This window comes from Melozone crissalis, unplaced genomic scaffold, assembly GCF_028551555.1.
Source record: "Melozone crissalis strain CALT ecotype California unplaced genomic scaffold, PUWL_Pcris_2 ptg000023l_1, whole genome shotgun sequence".
In the NCBI taxonomy this organism is placed as follows: Eukaryota; Metazoa; Chordata; class Aves; order Passeriformes; family Passerellidae; genus Melozone; species Melozone crissalis.
In genome coordinates, this window is record NW_026535801.1 from 5,775,609 (window position 1) to 5,781,608 (window position 6,000).

The 6,000-nt window shown below is 49.0% G+C and overlaps 1 protein-coding gene across 1 annotated transcript in view; it reads right to left on the reverse strand.

Annotated features, from left to right (window-relative positions):
* COL6A3 (collagen type VI alpha 3 chain) overlaps window positions 1-793 on the reverse strand; it is a 57,599-nt gene extending 56,806 nt beyond the window's left edge. Inside the window, exon 1 of the mRNA XM_054278220.1 lies at window positions 711-793. The gene's annotated coding sequence lies outside the window, so the exon portion shown is untranslated. The remainder of the gene's footprint in view (window positions 1-710) is intronic.
* Between the last annotated feature and the right edge of the window lie 5,207 nt (window positions 794-6,000).

Consider the following 6,000-nt stretch of genomic DNA (forward strand, 5'->3'; position numbering starts at 1 on the left):
GCTGTGGAGGGGGACAGTGACTCCATGCATGGCTGGAGAGCCCTTTCCCTTAGGGGAAAAGCTGCTGTTTGGCTAATTTCCCTCTCTGTGGATGACCACAAGAGGATGAGGATTATCCTTAGAGCCACATGCCGGCCCACCCCGGAGGAGTGGGACATGCCTGGCAGCAGGACCTGAGATGGCATAGCTGAACACCTCTGCTGGGTTCATCCTACCTCACCTTGGGGCAGGAGGGGTGAGGGCAGCTATCCAACATCCCCTAGCCCTACCAGCAGGAAAGGGGCACTGAGATGCCCCCTCAGCACGTTCCTTGCAAGGTCCCATTGATGCCCCCACCTCCTTGTGCTGATACATCTTCCGAAAAACCACCACATGCCCTCCTTGGGGCACTGCTTCTCGTGCCATCCTGCTCCCATCCCATCACTCTGCTGCTGCAGCAATTCCGAGGCACCAAATCCAAAACCCACGCTGAGGCAACAGGGGAAATAAATACACTGAATGGGTTTAGTTCCTCTGTAGTGATGGGGACAGGAGTGCTCCTGTGACAGCTGCGGTGCATCAGCTCCAGGAGGAGCCCACGGGCTGAGCAAGCCGGCAGCTTTCCTAAGAGTGATGCAAACCTGGGGATGGCTGAAAAACCGCCAAATATACCACCCCACCAAGGAGAAGAACCATGCCTTAGCAGCTGCCGAGGGGTAAGCAGCACTTACCCCTGAGTGAACCTCCAGAAGAGCTCCTTACTCCAGGATTTTCCTCTCCAGAGCGCCTCTCACCGCTGCTTCATGGCGTGCGGCGCTGCTCAGCCTCCCCGGTCCCCTCTGGCGGGGTGCAGGCAGCGCTGGGATGAGGGAGCAGCGGCGGGACAGGGCTCTGGAGGGGCGCTGGTCCCTGCGCGGCGGCTGCCGTGGGTCTGAGCGCGGCCGGAGGAGGCGGCTGGCTCGGCACTGCCGGGGGGCCGGGCGTCGCAAATGGGATCCAGATGGTTGGTGCTGGCGTTCCCGGGGCTGAGGTCAGAGCTGCTCATCACACACACAAAGTCATCCCCCCCCCCCCCCCCCCCTTCTCTCTTCGGGGGACGCCTCCGCAATCTGCGGCTTCCCCCTCGCCGCGCTGGCCCTGCCGCGTCCGAAGCGCTGCTCCCTTGTTGGTGGGAAATAGATATTAAAATTTAAAAAACAAGCAGAAAAAAAAAAGGGGGGGGGGGGGGGAAAGATTTAAAAACAGCCCTGTGGGATTGGAGGAAGCTGATGGAACCATGTCTTTTGGTGCTGGATTTTTGCAGGAGCGGGGATGTGCCAAGGACCATCCCAAAGGAGCAGCGCCGCTCGGAGATGCTGAGGCTGGGTAAAGCAGAGCCTCTCTCCCTGAGTGCTTACAACACCAGCACAAGGGGAGAGAGGCTGGGTAAAGCATTTATACATCCCCAGATGGGCAGGCAGAAGTGGGGGATTTGTCTTATACATAACTTATAACACCTTAGCATAAGGATATGTATTTTAAAAGATATATAGGTTTAAAAGGCAGCAAATCCAGTCTGCAAGTTCCTGACTGGCTGGTTTTTTAAAATTTTTTTAAACATATGTGAAGTGAAAGAATACTTTAACCTTTCATTAAGCAGAGCCTAATAAATTTGGGGCTAATTTAATCCTGTTTTCTGTTCCTGTATTCTAGCAGGACCACTGGCCAAACTCAAAGATTTCAGGCTGGGCTTTGCTGTGTTTTGCAATAAGCACTGGTATGGAAACTTTAACTCTTATCTCTTGCTCTTGCTCGGTTCCATATAAGGCTGGAGTGGAGATGGAGTCCCTGGAACCAAATAGTCAAGTTCTTTTCTTTTCAAATGGGGGATTTATGTTGTTTGCTCTTGGGTTGGTGCTGTTTGAAAGAGCAGCCACATAAAGAAATAGCTGGAATGCTTCAGGGAAGTGCTGAGCCCTTGGACTGAGGCAATAACTCCTTTTAGAAATTGTGCTTGGCTTGGTGCTGGCAGGGACTGAAGACAGAGTGGAGAAACTCCCCAGGCTCCTGCCCAAAGGCAAGCAGAGCATTATGCCACCCCTCCAAAATCTGTCAGGCTGCAGCTTACAGGCAGGGAGTTCCCAAATAACAAATGAGCCGGGCCAAAGGGAGCTGCAGCTCCTCACTGGGTGTCAGTGGGCACTGAACTGGGGGTGGTGGAAACAGGAACTGCTGGAAATTACAATGAGCTTATTTTATTTTAATTTTTTAAAATTTTTATTTTCACCCAGGGTGAGGGACAGCGGCTAAAAAATAAAACACATATGATGGAGGAGCATTATGTGGGCAGAAGGAACCAAACCAAAGGCCTTTCCAGGTGATTTCAGCTGTCAGGCAGAGCTCAGCTGGGATGCCCCATCCCTAGAAGTGTTCCTGGCCAGCTTGGACAGGGCTTGGAGCAACCAGGTCTAGTGGAAGATGTGCCTGCCCATGGCAGGGGGATAGAACCAGGTGTCTTCAAGGTCCCTTCCAACTCAGGCTATTCTGAGATTCAGCAAAGCAAGAAGATGAGGCTACAGTTGCTATTATAATAAAGAATTACATCCACCAGTGCTTCCAGTTTGCCACCACCAGTGGTATCCAGCATGCAGCTGGGATCTGTGTGGCCTTTTCTTCAGATCTGCCTGGAAAACCAGAGTTTTCTGTGTGGCAGTGAGGGAGTGCAGGGGAACACTTTAATTGGCTGAAAAAAAAAAAAACCCCAAAAGAACAAACCACAGGAAAGCTCCACGCACCCCCAGAACAGTGGTGAAAAACAGCCAAGTCAGAGAATTCCAGATAAATAATGTAACAACACTGGTGAAAATGTGTGAGCAGTGTAATGTGCCTATCACAGCTCAATTGAGAACACAATTAACTGGGGAGTAAGACTGATTTCTTTTCGTGCTGTTAGCATTTCTTTTTTCTTTTCCTTTGACTTAACATGGTTTTAATGTTGAAGTGACTTTTACCAAGTGCTCCAGTAATTAAATGAGGCTGCAAGAGCTCTTCAATTCCCATCTGACTGCCTCATGGCTGTAATAACCAAGCTGGAAGATCTTCCTTTCCAAAAAGGGGCTTTATCACTGACACATAGCAGGGGAGCAGCCAGATAGGATGCTCAGGGCATTTTGGGGTGGGGTTATTTTTCCCCCTTTCACTCACAACCCTTTACAACCTTCCTTTAGCAGTTCCCTTACAATTTGTGTTGGTGACTCCTAGAGAAATGATTCCCATCCATCATGGGAACCTGGGCTGTGGCTGCTGTGGCATTTTGGGGGTGGGTGACACCCCTGGGAAGAGGGTGACATCTGCAGGGACAGTCTACTTTCCACCCCCAGACACCAAACAAACCCTCTGATAATTAGTTAAAGACTGGATCACATCCCACTGGTAATTTCTAGAGGCATCTGGGACTAAGTTCAGTAATATTTCCTCCCTGGTGTATTAATAACTAGATGTGATTAATGCTATGAGTCAGGAAGAGGGTTTTGAGGAATTCTCTCTCTACCCATGAAAAAAATTAAAAGCCCCGTGTGCTACATCATCCCCAGGATGCAAAGGTGGCTTTGATGTCCTCCCACCGCCAGAATGAGGGTCCCAGCTTAAAAAAACATCCAGTGAAACTGGCAGAGAGTGGTTAAATTTCGCAGGTCTTTTCTGATGTGCCTCAGCTGGGCAATTTCCACCCTGACTTAGGAAACCTCTGAGGATTTTGCTCGGCTGGCTGCAGGTCCCTGGGGACACATGGTGACACCCAGGAACATCCTGGGTCCATCCTTGAGCACCATCTGCTGGCTTTTCCTCCAGGGACTCCTCAGGCATCTGCAAACCCAAAGTCACCTTTCCCCCTCAAATAAAAGCTGCTCCTGCAGAGAGAGAAGCTTCTTGCTCTGAAATCAGGGAGTACCACCAAACCCCAGGGTTGCTCCACTACTTTCCCATCTGCACAGCAGATCAGGGGTGCAAGATCCCACCTCTCACAGCCCTGTTTTAAAGAACAAACTCTTTGTGCTGCTTGGAAATGAAGGCAAAGAGCAGCTCTGCTGGGACAGAGGGCAGGGCTGCAGATTGCATTTTAATTTTGCTTGCAATAGATGGTTTTCATTAGCTCCAAAGGATTTGCTATTGCTTTTATCCAAATGCCTCCCCGGCACCCTGGTTAGGAAGTGGTCCAGGAAATATTTTCCTGAATTTCTCTTGGTTCTGCTTTTCTCCTGTGCTTTCTGTTGGTCTGTTTGCCTTCATGCAAATATTTCTTGATGTATTTTTGTCTCATCAAATGGCTTTGGAACAGTCAGGGAAAGGGGCAAGAGCATGTCAAGATGGGCAGGTCAGAGTGGGAATTAAGAAAAGATAAGAGACACTTGGATCTGCCCTTCCCATCCTGCAGCACTGGCCAAGAATTTAAAACATCTCTGCAAAATCTCCCATCTTCCATCCCTGGGAGTGTTCAAGGCTGGGTTAGATGGGCCTTGGAGCAACCTGGTCTAGTGGAAAGTGTCCCTGTCCATGGCAGGTAGTTGGAACAAGATGAACTTCCAAGTCCTTCCCAACCCAAACCATTCTGTGATTTTATGATTCTGTGGGGGTTTTTTTCTCCCTCTCATAAAAAAAATCTCAGCAACAAAAACAAGCCCACACCAGGCTGTGTGCATTGTCTGAGTGTATATACACACACTTAATCCACGGCCTGCAAAAGAGATCATAATTCAGAAGGTGAAGCCTGGAGCTCAAACCAACCACATCCTGCAAAAAGCCCTCCTGCTAGAAGGGATTTTCAGTGATTACAGGGAACAAACTATGCTCAAGTATGTAAATAATGTGGATATTTTCCCCTCTAACACAATGCACAGCCTGTAGGTCAGTAAACTCTAATGTGAACTGCGTTGCTTGGCTTCTAGGAAAGATAGCTCAGCTCTTTTTCAGAATAAAAGACAACTCAGGGAGCACGAAATGCATTTTGGTCAACACAGACCTTGCCAGCCTTTGCTTCGGGTTACTCCTGTTTTCTTGTTTTAGAGCCTTCCAGGTGATGCCTTGCACAAGGGAATGAAAAAACCTTTCCAAGTCTTGGCCTCAGTGTCCTGTGGCAACTTGTGCTGCACAAAAAAACTGTTAGGAATGGGCTGGATTTCAACAGTTCAACGAAAATTCCAACTTTTGTGATGGAAAAGGCTGTTACTAATTACAGGGAGAGAGGTGAGGTGGCTTGAAAAGAGCTGGAGTCAGAAAAACGGAGAGGCCAGAAATACTCACTGCCCACACGGACAGGGTGATGTAACGGCAGACGAGCCGAAGAGGAGTTACAGGGAATTATTTGTACTCCAAGAGGAATTGTAAGGAATTATTCATGCCCATGAATGAGTGTTGTGTTATTTGGGAAGGTGCAGAGGGGAAAAATAGACCTGGGGGGTTTGCTGTAGGCAGTTCCTTGGAAACCTGTGGTCATTGTGTCCCAGTGCTGAAGAGAAAAAATCATGTGTACTGGCAAAAGGGAGAGAAGAGCCCAGGAAATGCAGAGCCCAGGGAGATGTTCCCCAATAAAGAAATAAGAAAATACATTTTTTATCTTTTATCTTATTTTTTTACATGATAGAATATTCCATGGCTTTTCTTGCCCATGAGTAGGGTGAGATGGAAGTTGGGGATCAGCAATGCTGGAGTCTTGAAATTACCTGTGGGGATGGTGGCCCACACCTCAACCTTGCCAGGGCTTCTGCTTCTCCCCTGGGGCACCAGGTCAGCCCTGGCTGTGATTTCCTGACAGGGTGCCTGTCCAAAATGTTGCTGCTTTTTAATTTTGGGGCTAAGTTGAACAGGTTTAATTCAGCTGTGAAAATTGGGCCACTCTCCTGACTTGAATTAAGGGGTAGGAAAACCCCTACATTCTGCTCACAGGGATTTGAGGGTTGAATCCACTCTGCATCTCTTTCCATAGAATCACAGAGGGAAGGGACCCTAAAGCTCATCCAATCCCACCCCCTGCCATGGGCAGGGACA